We start from the raw sequence: 17989 nt of genomic DNA, 5'->3' as shown, positions 1-17989 counted from the left end.
CTCTCATTTGTACTTTTCCAGATGAGTAGGAAATAAAGGTTCAAATTTTTCTGCTGATTGGAGGAAATTTGTTGATTGGCTCTTGTCAAGTGAGACTGCTGAGTTAGTCAGTTTTAGCCAAATTGCAGAATATTTTCTGGTTTTTCATCCTCAAACATCCTTATTATGTCAGTATTAGTTGTTCAGCTATACAGGTGACCCCCGCTTAACGCTGATCATTCGTTCCAGAAAAACAGAGCGCTAAGTGAATCCGCACTAAGCGAGCGCCGCTTTCCCATAAGGTAACATATGTATTTGTGAGCTGCGGTCGGTGCCATAGGATATTTCCTAATCAATAATAAACGGTAATGAAAAGATGCACAAATGTCGGTCAAAATATTTAATATTCAAATATTTGCACATATAAAATATTCTGCATTACATACGTATAATTATGTGGTAACTACTTGCGTATCAAAAGTAAACAAAATTCCAATTAAAATAATGAATTTAATTGATTTAATTTAATGGATGAATTTAATCATGAAAAATGTGTGGATTTTGAGTTGAACTTTGGCCCTCTTCCAAATAAACTAAAAGGGGTATTAATTTTAAATGGCCCGCAGCGTTACCACCCAACAATAAAGTCAACCGATCCTTCGCCGCTTTGAAACTTGGTATGTTTTTTGTTCTTTCAATATGAAACTTCTTTTAGGCATTCGTTTTCACAAAAGTCCTGCTTCATCTATGTTAAAAACTTGTTGAGAAGTACAACACATAATACCCCTCTTCAATGATTTTAACAAGTTCTTTTTTGAAAGTTTCGGCTCCTTAATCTGCACTAGCAGCTTCTCCCGGGATTTTAAATCTATTCTACCAGTTTTAAATGGTTCCACATTTTTTTTTAGGCAAGTTTTCTTCAGATCATCGTATTGGCTAATCTCTCTCTCTCTCTCTCTCTCTCTCTCTCTCTCTCTCTCTCTCTCTCTCTCTCTCTCTTTAATATTTAACTTAACTGAATTCTGCATTGGAATATTATCTTCAATAAAATTAGTCTTTCCATTTCAATCCTAATAGCCGGTCTAGTCCTAGTTGCTTGCAGTGGAACAGCTATCTTTCCCGCTGCTAAAATTAATTCTTTATTTTTTCATAATTGTTCTTACAGTTAAATTTGCGAGTCCTAAATTATGGCACACATCCGCTTGTCGTTGACCGGAATCGATTCGTTTCAAAACGTCTAATTTAATTTTCAAATTCAGTCTTTTTCTTACATTTATAGTCTTCGTACTGCACCCAGACGTTGTTGCATTTTCATTCCTGTCGGTCATTATTAGCTCTTCGAAAATATAACTGCGTTGGTTGAATTAATTATGATACAATGTTCAAGTAAACTGTCCGTTACTCACGATGTCTAATACTGTACTGAGTGATGACTAACTAGACTTCGGATAAATGCATATAACGCAAATATTACAAGCAATATATTTGATCATTTTTTAAAATGTTGATCTCGGAACTACGTAACAAGTGACTGTACTTAAATTAGCGTGCGAGAAAATTTCACCGAGCGTGGGAAAATTGCTCAAGTCGGCGTGGGAACCTTTTTAATGCTATTTTGCTATTCATTTTCAAGCTATCGACTCCATCAAATGAAACGATTTCGTTAAATATGTCAAAAATGTAATCTGTAAAAGAGCGATATAGTGATCTTTGACAGCGTTATAGTCAAATACGGGTTATAATATAAGAACAGCGTTATAGCGAATCAGCGTTAAGCGAACTGCGTTATAACGGGGGCCTGCTGTACTGAGTATGCACATACACAGTTTGTCTGCTTTTTTTTATATATTAAAGGCTTACCCTTGTATTTTTTCCCAGGACACTGCTAAAATCAACACTCAGTTTAAAAACTATTAATTTTAGGTCTCAAAGAACTACCACAGACATTACCTTCAATTTAAAAAGAAATGGGCACATTATTGTTATAAATATTGAAATTAAAGGATCAAGTGGTTTAAAATATACTGCCTGCCTAGCACAAAGTTAGACATGCCTTTTTGACACTATTTTTGAGGACTGGCTAATCTCATGCATGAAGAGGGGAAATTTTAAATAGACTACTTAGTAGCAGGTGAAGGATTATTTCACATGGGCTGAAAAGCACACAGAAATTTGAAAGAGCAGCAGAAACTTAATGTTTATGAGATAGAGAATGGAGAAACTTTGTAAGAGATAGGTCATTAATTAACCCATCTGCCCTCATTTGTATAGAGTCTAGAAGCTTGATATGTGGGAGCAGTATTCCATGGTAGAACATATTTGAGATTTGTACCAAACCAAACCAACCTTACATTTCATTTTTCACAGATATTACTTTTGTTGCTGTGTGCGTATGTGCTGATTGCAGAAACGAATGGGTAGTATAGCAGATGCACAGAAACAAAATTTTCTTAGTGCACAAAAGTTTTTGTTTTTTGCTTATTTTTGTTATCAGTTTACTAAATACATAAATCAGGAATTATTACTATTTGTTTATTACATTCATAGCAAACCCTTAGCCATAATTATGAGAGCTTCCTTGGACACAGGAGAAATGTTAAACATAATAATAATAATAATTATTATTATTTTTTTTTTTTTCTAGTAGCAGTGGTAGTAGTGGCAAATGATGCAAGAAAACAAGCTTATATGGCATCAGCAAAAAAAAAAAAAAAAAAAAAAAGAAAGTAAAGGAAAAAGTCAGCACTTCTAATTTCACATATCCATCCCATCAAACAATTTATGTGGTTTTTCCTTGAATTTTTTCAAACTACTCACCTCCACAACAGCAGATGGAAATTTGTTCCAACAATTAACTGTCCTCTGGCTGAAGGAAAATTTCTAAGACTGCACGCCCCCTCATGCGTGCAGTCTTAGCAAGATGAAGGATTCCATCTTGAGTGTTTCTCAGTCTATTCAAGTCCTCTCAATCTCAATCTATATGAGGCAGAGGTGAAAGTGATTCTTGCACTGTTTCTGTTGGAATGAGCAACAGCCTGGAAATCGAGGTACTGGGGATTTCAAGGGCTGCTGGGAGTCATTGTGGAACAAGTAAATACATGAGTTGTGTTAGAGTAACTAAGAGTAAAAACAAGTGCATGTATACTTGCATGTACACCAATGCTAGGAGTATAGTAAATAAATTTGATGAATTCGAAGTGCTGTTCAAGACATCAAAAGTGAATATTGTTGGGATATCAGAGATGTGGTACCAAATGGATATAAGCAGTGCGGAATTGGAATTTGGGGAGTACAATGTGTACAGAAAGGATACACAGGACAGGAAGCGAGGCAGTGTTATGCTGTTAGTTAAGAAACACATAAATTCTAAGGAAGTGCATCCAATTGACATTGGTGAACAATGCAATGTTGAGTTAGTGTGGTGTGATAAAAGCACTGGAAAAGCAAAATTGAGAGTAGCAGTGTGTTACAGGCCTAATGACTCTGATAAGTACAACAAACAACTCTACAGAGAAACAGAGTGGACAGTAAATCAGATTGTCTTAAAATGGTGGATTTTAACTTCCCAGATATAGACTGGAACTTGTGGGTTGGTCACTTGCACACTAGCAAGACTTTTGTGGATTTATTGGATGACTATTTTTTACAGCAACATGTTCAACAGGCAACCACAGGGAGTAATACGCTTGATCTGATTATCAGCAGTGATTCTTCACGCATTAAGGTTCTGCAGATAAGCCGACCGGGCTAGCCGAGTGGGTAAAGTACCTGCCTGGCAACCCAAAGGTCGCGGGTTCGATTCCCGCCTCAGGCTTTGATCAAAGTACTGCAAAAACCTTGGGAGGTGCAATATGGCCACAGAAGCCGATGCGCCAACAACTACCAAAATCAAAAAAAAAAAAAAAAAATCTGCAGATAAAGGAACCACTATGTGGCAGTAATCACAATGTACTGATGTGGGATTTACTTAAAGATGTAACTACCATCGGGGTAAGGCGAAGGGTTTTTGTTTTTGTAAAGGTGACTACAGTGGTCTCAGACAGTTTTTAAATTCTATACAGTGGGATCAACTGATGATGTTACCAGTGGTGAATTCTAAATGGGAAGCCTTCATGGACTTAATCTTGGAGGGTATTAGGCTTTTCATACCAACTAAGAAATACTGTCCAACTAAGAAATACTGTTCATCTAAATGAATTTAAGATGAATTAATGAGGCTTGTGGCAGAGAAGTGAAATGCGTGGGATGCATATAAATTATCAGGCAACACAGAAGCCTATGGCAGATATAAGCTAGTCTGTAATCAAGTCACAAAGGAAGTTAGGCAGCGGAATGCAGATTACAAGAAATCTTTGGCAAAGGATGCAAAGAAAAACAGCAAAGAGTTGTTTATTTATGTAAACTCTAGAAGGAAGAGGATGAATCAGATTGGTCCACTTGATAGCAGTGGTTCAACATTTGATGATCCTGCTCAAGTAGCTAACAAACTGAATGAGTATTTTGCATCTACATTTACACTAGGGAAGTTATTCAGGGAGGGAAATGCCAGAGGTGTATTAAACTCTGGCAGTGAGCTGAATGATTTTGTAATAACTTAGAGCAAAGTGGAGGAGAAATTGTTTAAAATAAACATAAAAAAGTCACCTGGAGTGGATGGAATCTATCTAGTTATATTAAAGGAGGCAGCAAAGGAAGTAAGCAAACCCTTAGCCATAATTATGAGAGCTTCCTTGGACTCAGTGGAGGTACCCATGGACTGGAGATGTGAAAACGTGACTCCGATTCATAAAGGAGGATCAAAGGGTGACACGGGTAATTACAGACCTGTTAGTCTAACTTCTGTTCCAGGGAAAATAATGGAATGACTGGTTAAGGAAATGATGCAGGATCAACTAGACAAGACTGTGATTATAGTTCAGACACAGCATGGGTTTGTTAAGGTTAAGTCTTGTCTGACAAATTTTATTGAATACTATGATGTGGTCATACAGGAACTGGATGCAAAGAATAATTTTGATATCATATACAGCAGGCCCTCGTTATAATGTGGTTCGCTTTACGCTGATTTGCTATAATGCTGTTCTTATATTATAACCCGTATATGACTATAACACTGTCACAAAGCACTATAACGCTCTTTTACAGTTTGCATTTTTGGCATATTTAATGAAACCGTTTCATTTGATGGAGTCGATAGCAAAACAACATTAAAATGTTTCCCCATGCCGACTTGAGAAAGTTTCCCACGTTCAGTGAAATTTTCTTGGACACTAATTTAATTGCAGTACAGTGACTTGTTACGTAGTTCTGAGATCAACATTTTAAAAAATGATCATGTATATTGCTTGTAATATTTGTGTTATATGCATTTATCCGAAGTCTAGTCATCACTCAGTACAGTATTAGACATCGTGCGTAATGGACAGTTTACTTGAACATTGAATCATAATTAATGCAACCAATGCAGTTACATTTTCGAAGAGTTAATAATGGCGGATAAGAATGAAAAAAAAGCAACGTCTGGACGCAGTATGAAGACTACAAATGTAAGAAAAGGACTTAATTTGAAAATTAAATTAGATGTTTTGAGGTGAATCGATTCCGGTCAACAACAATGTGTGCCATAATTTAGGACTGGCAAGTTTAACTGTAAGAACAATTATAAAAAAATAAAGAATTAATTTTAGCAGTGGGAAAGACAGCTGTTCCACTGCAAGCAATTAGGGCTAGGCCGGCTATTAGGATTGAAATGGAGAGATTTTGAATTTTATTGAAGATAATATCCAATGCAGAATTCAGTTAAGTTAAATATTATAAAAAGAGAGAGAGAGAGAGAGAGAGAGAGAGAGAGAGAGAGAGAGAGATTAGCCTATATGATGATCTGAAGAAAGCTCACCTAAAAAAAAAAAAAAAATTGTGGAACCATTTAAAACTAATAAGGGCTGGTTGAATAGATTTAAAATCCAGGGAGAAGCCACAAGTGCAGATCAAGGAGCTGAAACTTTCAAAAAGAAAACTTGTTAAAATTATTGAAGAGGGGTATTATGTGTTATACTTCTCAACAAGTTTTTAACATAGGTGAAGCAGGACTTTTTTGGAAACGAATGCCTAAAAGAAGTTTCATATTGAAAGAAGAAAAAAACATGCCAGGTTTCAAAGCGGCGAAGGATTGGTTGAATTTATTGTTGGGTGGAAACACTGCGGAGCATTTAAAATTAAAACCCCTTTTAGTTTACCAGGAAGAGAGTCAAAGTACAACCGAAAATCGACACATTTTTCATGATTAAATTCATCAATTAAATTAAATCAATTAAAATCAATTTAGATCAATTAAATTCATGAATTTAACTCAAATTTTAAGTTTAATTTTGATATGTAAGTAGTTACCACATAATTATATATGTATGTAATGCAGAATATTTTATATGTACAAATATTTGAATATTAAATATTTTGACTGACATTTGTGCATCTTTTCACTGCCGTTTATTATTGATTAGGAAATATCCTATAGCACCGACTGCAACTCACAAATACATATGTTACCTTATGGGAATGCAGTGCTCGCTTAGCGCAGATTCACTTAGCACTCTATTTTTCCAGAACGAATTATCAGTGTTAAGTGGGGGTCAGCTGTACTTGGATTTTAGGAAAGCTTTTGATACTGTGGCACATGGAAGACTACTGTACAAATTGGAGCAGTATAGCATTAAGGGCAAGTTGCCGCAATGGATAAAAGGGTAGTGAGTGGGAGAAGATAGAAAGTGGTTATCAATGGCCGCTGCTCTTCATGGACTAATGCTATTAGTGGAGTCTCCCAGGGTTCGGCGGGACCATTGTTGTTTTCGGTATTTATCAATGATATTGATGAAAGTATATTAGGGTTGATGTCCAAGTTTGTGAACGATACTAAGGTTGACTGGGTTGTTAATGGCACTAATGACAGTACGTTACTGCAACAGGACCTAGAAAAGGATGTTTGAGCAGATGGGGAGCAACTGAAGTTTAACTTTGACATGTAAAGTACTGCATATGGATAGCAGTAACCTCAGAGTATTGTATCAACTGTGTGGTATTCATTCTCTACCATCGTACACTGAGGGTAGGGTGTCTACTGAGTGTAGAGAATGAAAAGGACCTGGGGGTAATTATGCAGTCAAATATGAATTTTTCTGAACAGTGCAGACCATCTGCAAGAGTAGCTTATGGTGCCTTGTCAATGATATACAGGAATATTTCTAGCAGGGTAAAGGGGGTTGATTATCTCCTTATATAAGGTACAAGGTGAGACCACACCTTGAATACTGATACAGGTCTTAAGGGCTAATTTTAGAAAGGATGTAGAGCTGCTGGAACAAGTACAGAGAAGGGCAACAAAATTAGTGAATGAAAAAATGGTTGCTCTTATGAAGAAAGGCTTAAGTTTTGCAAATTACAGTGTCCGGAGATTAGACACCTGCAGGGTGATCTGATTGAAGTGTATAAAGAATTGAATGGTTTGAGCATGCTGAATGCTGATGGGATTCTTCTTCTTGCCCAGATTTATTGCCTGAGAGCACATAGATTCAAATTTAGGAAAGACAGTTGTAGAATAGATGTGTGGAAGTTGGCCTTTAGCCAGCAGGTGGTTGATTGCTGAAACAAACTTCCATCTGTCGTAGAAGTTGATAGCTTAAATAGATTCAAGGCAAAACTTTACAAACCTATGGAGCAAGTGGATGGGTGAAATGAGAAGGGTTTTTTTTTTTTTTTTTTTTGATGATGCTGTATAAGCTTGCTTTCTTGCATTATATGCCTCTAGTAATGCTAATGCTAATATTACACTGGCCACTCGGATCCACTGGATGCCCTGCCTTAAATTTTATGTATTTCTTAACTAAGAGCACAACTTTCCCTTTCCTCCTGTTCTGTATGTCTTTTTTCTATAGTATACTGTATTCTTTATGCTTTGCATCTGTGCTTTCTTATGCTCCTCAGTTTTAGTGTTTCACATTGGATTAACATGGAATTAATCGTCGCCAGTGGTTTCATTTTGAAGAACTAGTGAAGAAAGTATCACCAGGTGACATTTTGTGAATTTTGGACCATCATTCTTAAAGATATTAGTGTTTTAAATTTTTATATGTGAGCACTATGGCTGCTATATCATCATCACCATAGTGATAATATAAATTTGCCATTCGCTCTGATTTTCTTCTAATTTATGCATTATGTATGTCCATGATTGGTTGTGCCTTGCATTCTGATTTATAAATTGTTATTTCATACACTTATTTCTAATTATTACTGCATAACTATGTTGTATTTCTCTGTTGTTCCTATTACATTATCGGTTTTCATGATTGATAACAAGTAAACTGCCATCTTGGAATTGATATTGGTTTAGGATCTTGGAACTGATATTGGTTTAGGATCTTGGAACTGATATTGGTTTAGGATTATTGGCTGTAATTTTGTTAATCTAGAACAAGTTTCTTAGTTTTAATTGTATCTGTTTCTTCTATCGACACTTATCTACTACCACATAGCAGTATTTTGTTCTTAAACCATGTATTTCCCATGCATTCATTAATTTTTCATCATGTCATGTGACGAGCATACATACATGAATGTTCCTGTTATGTATATAGCATTTTTGTGTGTTTTTCGATGTGATAATATTCTTTATTCATGCAGCATACACGATTAAAAACTATATTGCCACATAGAGGGATCCTTCCCCTCTCATCCAGTGCACTTTATTGCAATTTTACGTACTTATTTTATTAGAAATGTGTCTGAATTCTGCTGTCATATGGTCCTGATTTGTCCTGCAGATAGGATAGCTTTTGCCCCAATAACAACCAAATTTCTAATTTGGCAATGAAAATAACTGCACTGTGAAACAGAGGGGGATCTTCCTCACTACCAAAAAATTTTAAAAAATTTTATTAATTCATTTTAAGGTTATGGACAGCAAAAATTACTTAACCCTTTTCCTATCTGCTCGACATAACTATATATTGTTAAACTGAAATTACCTAAATTGTTTTGTGGATAGTATATCTATCCCCTTACACTGGTTCACTGCAGTAACTGTGTATGGACAATAAGTTTATGAACTCCCCCGAGAACATCTAAAGACCACCATGTCTAAAGGGAAAAACTCCTCAGCCAGGGAGAGACAATTTTCCCAAATGGCAAGACAAGGTAGTGCCAGCTGGTCCAGCACTGGAAGTGACATTGTCCTCGCCACACAAAGACACACAGGCAGGGGAAGTGTTCCTGCTTCATGTCCTGATAATTGCTCCTGAAGAATTCACAGCAGACTTAGAAGATTAGCTAATCTTCAGGAGCCATTTGTTAAGAAGTCGATTTTCCTGGCAAGGAATTCTTCCAGCTGGAAGCAGAGGAAGGTACCTGAAGCCTGCAAGAAGCAATTGAAACAATAAACCAAGACCAGATGATGGGAACAAGCACATTAGACTATGTATTTGTCCTAAAAGCCAGCCTACTTGATAGCTTGCAGCAAGGGGCTAAAGTGACACCACATATGGTTCTTGAAATCATGGAAACATGGAACCAGATGCAGTAGCTGCTCGTGGAAACCACATTGGAAAAGGAGAAATTAAAATCCAAACTGGAAGAGAGATCCACATTCAACATAACATTCCCAACCCCTGTGACAAGCTACTCCCAGATCATGGCAAACAGCAACCAAAAGCCTACTGAGTCAGTAACCACTCCCTCAACTCAAACAAGTCCAAATACATCTTAATCTTAAGAGCAACTAAAGACTCCAACCTAAAGGTGAGCAAAGAAGTAAAACAGCACATATCACAAGATCTGAAGTTTAACTTAAAGAGTATTAAAATCAAGGCAATGAGGAAGATCAGGAACAAAGGCATCTTGATTAAGACAGGGACCAACAGGGACATACAAAAATTAAGGAACAATAATAGGCTGCAGGAACTAAAACTAGTATTGGAAAGACCAAAGAAACTGAACCCAACACTAATTGTGTACGAGGGCGCTTCTGTAGCCAGGTGGGAAGGAGCAGTAGTGCGTATCACATGCTTCTTGATTAGATCGGGGTTCGAGCCTGTCACCACCAAATACGGAAGATGCGGAAAGGTCGGAATGACCACCGCATATCCTGGAGCAGTATGGCCTTAGTTGCTAATGCTCCTAAAAACCAAAACAACAACAACAATTGTGTACGACAGGAATAAGGACACCAGAGAGGAGGAGTTCTTTGATGACCTCTTTGAGAAAAACCTGAGAGAGGTAGATATAAAAGAGGAAGAATTTAAGAGATCTGTAGAAATATGGCTAAAGATAAAATCTAAGTCCAAGTATGCCATGCACTATAGAGGTCCCCAGTATCATCCAGAGGGCCATAAGGAAGTCCAGTAACAAAGTCTACATTGGCTGGTCAGTGCATGGTGCCAGGAACTTTGCAGTCGCATCTAGATGCTACAAATGCTTAAACTACAGTGGCCACTGTAGTTTAAGCATTTGTTTAAGCATTCCCAGAGCCATCAATATAAAGAATGTCTGAAGAGAGATGAACTGCCAAGTTGTCCAAACTGCAGAAGTAAAAAAAGAAAAATTACAACCATTCTCACAGAGATCCAACCTGCCTCAAGTGTGTCAGAGTACAAGGGCTAAGAAAAGCAAGAACTGATTATGGATAATACAGCTATACAAGACAACAATAATAGAGGAAGAATAAAATTTTGCAACTCAACTGTCAAAGTTCGATCTCTGTGATGAATGACATTTCCAATATTATAGCAGAGAATGGAATTCAGATCCTGGGGCTGAAGGAGCCATATTCCTACAAAGGGTTTGTTAAGGGCCTGCTCTTTGGAACGAAAATAGTGAAATCCAACACCGAAGCCACTGGTACTGGTGGCGGTGCAGTGGCCAGAGTATGAGCCACCTTGGTCATCACAGACCCCCAACGTAACAGTCACGAAAATAAACAGCTTATGCATGCAGCACGTTGCCTGTGCAGCCCTAGAAGGTCCCTTTGGCCAACTCTATGCCATATCCATTTATATGCAATGCAGCCAACAAACACAACCTATTGAACTGTATCTGCTGGAGGAAGCACTGCACAGACTGATGGGGAGTAAGGTAATTATCACGACAGATGTCAATGCTTCCTCCACCCTTTGAAATAGCCCCAAAACAGACTCAAAATGTGAACTTCTAAAAGAACTTATACAGGCAAACAGATTAATGGTATAGAGTACACCTGGACACCTTCCCAACTTTGTCTCAGCAACAGGGCAATCATTTATAGACCTAACCTTAACAAACAAACCAGCAAGTCAGCATTAGATACTTACAGATCAGAACTTCATGGACCGGGAGTGATCACAACCTGATCACTTTTAAATACCATACCAGCCCTCACAAACAACAGCCCTCACCAGACTGTTGCCCGACTTCCCCAGGTTTAAGATGCATAATGCCAACTGGGAAAGATTTGATGTGAACCTCAAAGAAAAGGTCACCCCAGAAAACATGGATAGGATTGTCTCACTTCCTGCAAATATACACCGAAGAGGTCCAAAAGCTTATCATTTCCATATGCGAAGATACTTTAAAAAGAAGACAAGAAGAAAGAACCACATCCCTTGGTGGACCCAGTGACTAATTCAACTGAGAAATACCACAAGAACGGTTCAAAGGGGCTACCAAAAAGCCAAAAAAAAAGAAACAGACCATGGAGGAGACAACCTGACTGCAAGACATTTATAAAAATCACAGAAGAGAGTACCACAACACAATTTATAAAGAGAAGAAAACAGCCTGGGATAAGTTTGTAAAGAACCCCCAAGGTTCTGACCCTTGGGGCATTGCCTATTGAATCATTACTGGAAAAATACACTCTGGAGAGATACACTTCACTATACACACTTCTGGAGGTGAAGAGACCCTCTCCTGGGTGGAATCAATTAATGCCATCCTAGATGAAATCATACATGAAGGTGAAATTCAATCAGAGACCCCTCAAGAAACTGAGATCAGAAGAAACGATCTGATGTATATTGGCCATCATCATCATCAGCTACAGGCATACCTCGGTTGACGTTACCTCTGATAACGAAGCTTCAATATAACGAAGTCCGCAATTTCAAGCCCCATTTAACATAAAAAAAATATTCCAGTTTAATCATCAGAAATCTAAACAAACTGAAGAAATTATGGAAACCTTTGGGGCTTCTCGTGGTTGGTTCGAGAAATTTAAAAAACGGGCCAGGATTAATAGTGTAAAATTAACAGAAGCTGCAAATAAGTTTCCAGAAAAACTAAAGGAAATAATTGAACGTGAAAAATTTCTGCCAAATTTGGTGTTCAGTGTTGACGAAAGCGGTTTGTTCTGGAAACGGCTACCAACAAAAAGCTTCATTTCTATTGAAGAAAAATCAGCTGCTGGGTGCAAAGCAGCCAAAGACCGTTTATCGTTGCTCTTTGGATCAAATGCCTCTGGCGATTATAAATTAAAATTGTTATTAGTTTACCATTCAGAAAATCCAAGGGCGTTAAAAGGTAACATAAAAATGAATTTACCTGGAATATGGAAAGCAAATAGAAAAGCGTGGGTTACCAAGGAGTTATTTACTGATTAGTTTGTTAACCACTTTTGTCCTAAAGTAAAACGGTATTGTCAAAAAAACAACTTTGAAGAAAAAGTGCTTTTGTTGTTAGACAATGCTCCGGGATATCCTACTGATCTTAACATGTTGGACACATGCATTCCTGTCAAAGTTGTGTTTCTTCCAGCAAACACAACTTCCCTGATTCAACCATTGGATCAGGGAATAATAGCATCATTTAAAGTCTGCGTCGAACATTAAGCAATTTAACTGAACTAGAGGATAAAGAGGAAATGACAGTTAAAACTTTTTGGAAAAACTACACCATTAAAAACGCAATTGAAAACATTGATAGTTCTTGGAAAGAAGTCACTAAGAAATGCTTAAATGGAGTTTGGCGCAAAATATGGCCAGACGTACTAGAAGAAGAAAATAACATCCAAGAAATTAGAAATGAAGTTATCCAGATGGCTCAATCAATAGGTTTCGAAAATGTCGTTGAAGAGGATGTTAGAAATTTATTGAATGCAGAAGATGATGGTTTTTCAGTGGAAGATTTAGAAAACCTTGTTAGCAACGAAGACAAAGATAATGAAGACGAAGTTAAAGAAGTTCCTGCCGAAAAAGTGTTAACCAAAGATTTAAAAAGGTGCTTAAATGACATTGAAAACATTTTAAATTTTTTTAGTGAAAATGATCCTGATTTAGGAAGAAGTTTTATTGTTAAGCGATCAGTGTTAAATGCAATAACTCCATATAGGCAATTGTTAAATGAAAGAGAAAAAAAAGCATAAGCAATCAACTTTAGACTCATATTTTAAAATGTGATTTCACTTTGTATGTAAGTTGACTGTTTATTTAATAAAACTTTTCTTTGTTCGAAAAAAAAGCTTTTCATTTTCTTTACGTAGGAACGTATCCCTATTCCGGCCATAGTATTTTTACCTCTGAAAACGAAGTTTCGCTTAACGAAGTAATTTTGTGGAACGCATCCTATTCGTTATTCGAGGTATGCCTGTATTTTTGATCCACTGCAGGATGAAGGCCTCTATAGCAACTTTCCAGCTCCTTCTGTTTTGTGCAATGGCTATCCATTTACTGCCCACTAACTCGTGAATTTCATCTATCTATCTTCATTGTTGTCTTCCAGGTTTTCTTTTAGCTCTTCTTGGGTACCATTCTGTTATTTTCTTAGTCCATCTGTCATGTCTTCAAGATATGTGTCCTGCTCAAGACCATTTTATTTATTTAATTTTGATAAGAATGTCCTTTATTTGTGTTTGCTGCCTAATCCATGTGTTTCTCTTCTTATCCAACAGTCTGATTCCTAATATAATTCATTCCATTCTTTGCTGTGTAGTTTTCAGCTTCTCTTCCATTCTTTTGGTGTGTACCCAAGTTTCACTTCCGTAAGTCATGGTGGCAAGTATACATTGGTTCATTACTTTACGTTTCAGACAAATTGGGATATTGCTCCTCAGTATGTGACTATGTTTCCTCAATGCTGTCCATCTGAAATTTATTCTTCTTTTGACTTCCAGCCATTTCCATTAGTGTACAGTAGATTTCCACTTGATAAACTTATAAGTGATTCATTTCTTCTTCTTGTTTCAGCCAAGCTGATATTCAGATTCACATTTTCTAATTCCTTTCCCAGTTATAATATCCTACCTTCACTGATGAGCAATCTTACATAACATTCCAAAGTCAGTTTCGTTGCATGGCAGCCTGGTCATACCCAGAGATTTTTAGCACCCTCTGCTTCCACTCTGATCCTCTTGCTGCTGTAAGAGGGGTAGTGAAAGCCACTGGGGACTGAGGGCCATTTGTTTTGTCGTGTTGTCATGTACTGGAGGGTTTGGCCACCAAAGTGATGTAACAGGGCTTACCATCTAGAAGGTGCGCATAAATGGATTTTAGGGAGGCAGGCCAACTGGACTTTTCCTAAATCTTCTAAAATAGAAAGATATTGGATACATCAGTATTTTAGACTGAGTGTCAGATAACACACAGAATGCCTGATCCCCTCTAAACCTTAAAAGGTAAATTGCAGCATTATCAATCCACTTCAGGATGGAAGCCTCCTCAATGATTCATGTTGAGAGAAATTGACTGTAATCTGCCACCCTGGTCAAATGCGGGTTGGCAGATCAATCATCTTTAGCAGTCAGGGGCTTGAACCCCTCTCTACTCAAAGAGCGTGTGCTACTCCAATCCTGCCCCTGACACTCTGCTACAGAAGCTGTTTTATTGGCTGTACAGAGGTGGAACCAGTCAGTCCCCTAGAAGCTGAAGAAGCGGTGAAATCAATGAAGAACGGAAAATGTTCTGGTCATGACCTGGTGGAAGTGTTGAAGAGGGTCTGGTCCATGAGGCCCCAACTCATCCAAAACCTTCTAAATACTTGTCTACAAGATGAATGCTTCTTGAAAATTTGGAAAAATGCAAACCTTAAAATCTTGTTAAAGAATCCTGATAAGCCAGAACAATCACCTGCCTTATACAGACCCATAGCCCTGCTGACCATAATAGGGAAAGTGCTCGAGAAAATAATTGTCACTAACTAGATTCCAAAGAGTGTACACAGGTAAGGGACTAGGATACATCAATCAGTTTGGCTTTACAAAAGGAAGATCCACTGTAGATGCCATTAGTATGGTAGTGACACGGTCTCAACCACCAATACCAAATACATCCATGAACTCTTCGTGGACTTCAAAGGGGCCTTTGACACCCTTTGGTGGAAAAGCGTCCTGGAGAAGTTCAGGGGTCTAGGCCCAGATTTATGGATTAATTACTAGCTACTTCAAGGAAAGGTCCCTCGCTGTAACCTTGGGGACCTGCATAGTCATGAAGCTGCCCTCAGGGATCCGTTTTAGGCCAGCTCTCAAAAAATGCCATCAAAGTGGCCTACGCAGACGATCTGGCTGGCCTGCTTCTAGGCAACTGAAAAATGTATTTGGAGGACCTTGCGAAAGGTATCTTGGACCACCTTTCTGGCTGGTGCTCTGTTCATAAACTTAACATGTCTATTTCCAAAACGAAGCAAGTGCTACTTAGAGGAACCCTAAACAGACCACCAACAATCAAAGTCAATGATCAGGCCATTTTGCTGGGCAGCAAGTTGAGCTTCATCCCACATGCCAAGTATATAGTAAAAAAGATTTAACAGGTTACAGGAAAACTAATCAGGTTAACTAGGGCAGTCTGGGGCATCAAGCCTATGACCCTTAGATTGTATTATGAATGCATCTTCATCCCCATTGCTTGTTACGCTGCAGCTGCCTAGGACCATAGAATCACCAACAGCCTTGTGAAGAAACATCTATTGCAGCCCCAAAGATTTTTCCAGCTTGCAATCTCGAGAGCCTGCAGAACAGTGTCCACAGTTGCGTGCCAGGTCATCTGCGACAAGCTACCAATCCAACATGAAATAGCCTTTCACCATCTTCAATACTACAGAAGGAATTGCCTCCCTGTAAGAAACGGAGACTATGCAATAAACCTGAACATGTGAACTAAAGGAGACAACAAGAGAATAATCCAAGAAATGATGGATGAATGGAAAAGGGAGTGGATGGCTCGGTGCTAGTAAGAACCACATATGAATTCCTACCAGAAGCTAAACTATTTGGCGAACAATGCCTACATGGTTCAGGCCTGAACTTCACCTATTGTTTTTGCTGACTGGACATGGCAGAATAAACTCCAGAATACTCTTGGACTTACAGACTCACCTCTCTGGGATCACCAGAGAGGTGAGTCTGTGGGATCACCTAATCTTCCAATGCCACATTTATTTGGACCTCAACTATAAATAAAGAGCTCAACTATAAATAATCACTGAAGTATGGGGGGATCAAGAAAATGTCAAAAATCTCATCTATTTTAGTGTATCCCATCCCTGTAGAAGCAGTCTCTCCTGTTAACAAGTACAGACCAGGCTGAAAAAAATTCTACCCCTTGAGCCTTGCACAGTCTTTCCAGGGCCGAATTGATCGACAAGGCTCTCATCATATACTCCCTCCTATTGTGTCTGGGCCGAATTGCAGACACTTTCAAATTCAACCGTAATTCACGGATTTTTTTCAACAGTGACCTGTAATTGTTAAGTAATTCTGCCGGTCTCCTACTCTTAATATTGTTAGTGCCAGCATGTACAACTATATCACCTTTTGTGCCCTTAAAAATGATATCTGCTCTACAATGTCATCATCCTTTGCTCCTGGCAGACATACCCCAGTCCTGCTTTGTAAACATGCTTTGTAAAAAGGATGTTCCCTGTTTCCCTCACAATAGAGTCACCAACAACTACTAGTTCCTGTGGGACCAGCGCATTCTGCCTTGGGGGTTGCCGCTGTGTTCCGTGATGACAAAGTGCAAGCTCTGGCGTTGATGTGGGCAGCTGAGAGTTTGATGGGCCCCTCAATTTAGATTCTTCAAGGGCATCCACCCTGTCCTTCAAGCTCTCATGTAGGCCTATAACAATGCCGAGTTGTCGCCTGATTTCCTTACACTCCTTACATCACGCAAACACACAAAGACATCCCTCATGGCGATATCATGTCCCATACCTGATTGCTGCACAAACATCATGCAAGCAGTGCATTTTAAAAGGCTGTGATTCAGAGGGAAACTGCCCTCCTCAGTTCTCCCCTGAGTCACAGCACTCCCATTAGCTTGAGCCTTTTGCTTTGCTGCTCTGAAGAATCCTTACTACTGTAAACAGAACCCTGACACAGCTGGACACTAATTTGGACACTCACTAGCAATGACAAAGGCCAAAACACGACACAAAGCCGAAGAATCCTGATCAGAACCAAAGGATTCCATTGTCTTAACTCTACTTTTTTCAAGGGATGACTGTCTCTTTCATCCATTACCACCTAAAACTTTACTCCTCCCCTCCCTGAAACCTGACTTCTCTCACTGACATACAATCTTCCTTTCACTTTCACTTTTTTTTTTTTTTTTTTTGTGGGCCCAGGGAAAGGCTCGTCTCTGCAATATCGTCTTCCTGGGCATAGTGTCAGTGCAATGTGGACCCTGGCACATCTCCACATGGTGAAGGATAGGAGGCAGGGGGAAGTGAACAAACTTGTTCTATGCCCCATGTCTGCGAAGACTCCAGGAGCTGACAAACACTCAACAGAATAAACACACCACCCTTCACACTCACACTTACCACACTGCAGGCATTGCCACATCTCATACAGATGCTACGGTGGTTAATGGGTGGTGGAACCCCGGAGACCACCATGAAACATAAACACATTTTGGCCTTTTTCTGTACGCATTATACTCCCCCATATTTAAATTCTGAATTCCTTATATCTGAGTGACACCATGTGTCTGATATCCCCACATTGTCTGCATTTGATGATTTGATCAAATTCATCAAATGCATCAAATTCATCATT

At 38.5% G+C, this 17989-nt stretch overlaps 1 protein-coding gene across 1 annotated transcript in view; it reads left to right on the top strand.

Annotated features, from left to right (window-relative positions):
* Positions 1 to 17989, top strand: part of LOC150090032 (uncharacterized) — a 329054-nt gene that overhangs the window by 18029 nt on the left and 293036 nt on the right. The gene's annotated exons all lie outside the window — the stretch shown is intronic.

The sequence above is a fragment of the Mastigoproctus giganteus genome, chromosome 2, assembly GCF_048544385.1.
Source record: "Mastigoproctus giganteus isolate SK-2022 chromosome 2, ASM4854438v1, whole genome shotgun sequence".
Classification (NCBI taxonomy): domain Eukaryota; kingdom Metazoa; phylum Arthropoda; class Arachnida; order Uropygi; family Thelyphonidae; genus Mastigoproctus; species Mastigoproctus giganteus.
This window is presented reverse-complemented; position numbering and strand designations above follow the sequence as displayed.